We start from the raw sequence: 1,189 nt of genomic DNA on the forward strand, positions 1-1,189 counted from the left end.
TGGACCCGAGCGGCGGCGGGTGTCTGGACCCGAGCGGCGGCGGATGTCTGGACCCGGGTGTCTGGACCCGGGTGTCTGGACCCACCCGTCTCACTGCAGGTGAATACGAAAAGACGCTGAAAGTTCAGTTTCAGTCTTTCCAAGCAAACATTCATGTTTTTGTTCACTTTTGTGTCTCCAACTAGGCTGAGCTTCGTGAGATACTGGCTTCAGGCCTAATGACTCACCAGAACCAGAACCCTGAAGCTGACTCACCAGAACCAGAACCCTGAAGCTGACTCAGCAGAACCAGAACCCTGGGGCTGAAAACAGAAATAAACATTTACACAGAAAAAACTGAAACCAGTGAAACGTGTTGATTCTGCAGAAACTTTATATCATCAGATTTAAGACAGTGACATCATTTTCCTGCTACATCCTCTTCCTCCTTTCAAAATAAACTGCTCATTTTATTCTGAAAAACCTGAAGACAGGAAGAGGTTTGGTGTTTTAGTGCAATCATTCAAGTAAATAATAAATATTCTGTTCAGATTTACACAAAACTTTAGTGCAAAATATCAGTTTTTACATCAAACGGCAGTAAGAGTCCTTCCTGTGTAACATGAATCAACATGTGGTGCAAGGTGTCAAGGTCAAAGGTCACATGGTCAAAGGTCACATGGTCAAATGTCAGAGGTCAAAGTAAGTCTTAGCTCTCCTGTTTGTTTCATGATTATTGTTTTGTTCTAATTCTGATGAAGACAGGAGCACGAGGAGACAATGAGGTGGTCAGGACTATTTCCTGAAACAACAAAACAAATTTCAAAATGTAGTCCACACCGCCTGAATCAAGACTCCAGTCACTCTGGAATATCTGACGTCAAAACCCAAGACACGAGTTGTTTTTTAAGCTCCATGTCTCTGAATGACCTCTGACCTTCCCAGTCCTGGTCTTCTTGGTCTGGGTGTGTAAAGAACTTTGTGACTGGCTCTCAGTGAAACCTGAAACACAAAATCTAAACGTGATGGAAAGTCCAGGCTTGTGAGAGCAACCACCAGCAGGTGACGCTCAGGGTTTCTGCAGATCAGATGGAGGACCAGCACGTGAAACTGAAGAACCTCAAGACTCAGACCTTCTCCAGGACTGTCTGATGGACAGTCAGAGTCAATCAGAGGCCAACAGTCAATCAGAGGCCAACAGTCAATCAGA

This window comes from Nematolebias whitei, chromosome 14 (assembly GCF_014905685.2).
Source record: "Nematolebias whitei isolate Nwh7 chromosome 14, NemWhi1, whole genome shotgun sequence".
Taxonomy (NCBI): domain Eukaryota; kingdom Metazoa; phylum Chordata; class Actinopteri; order Cyprinodontiformes; family Rivulidae; genus Nematolebias; species Nematolebias whitei.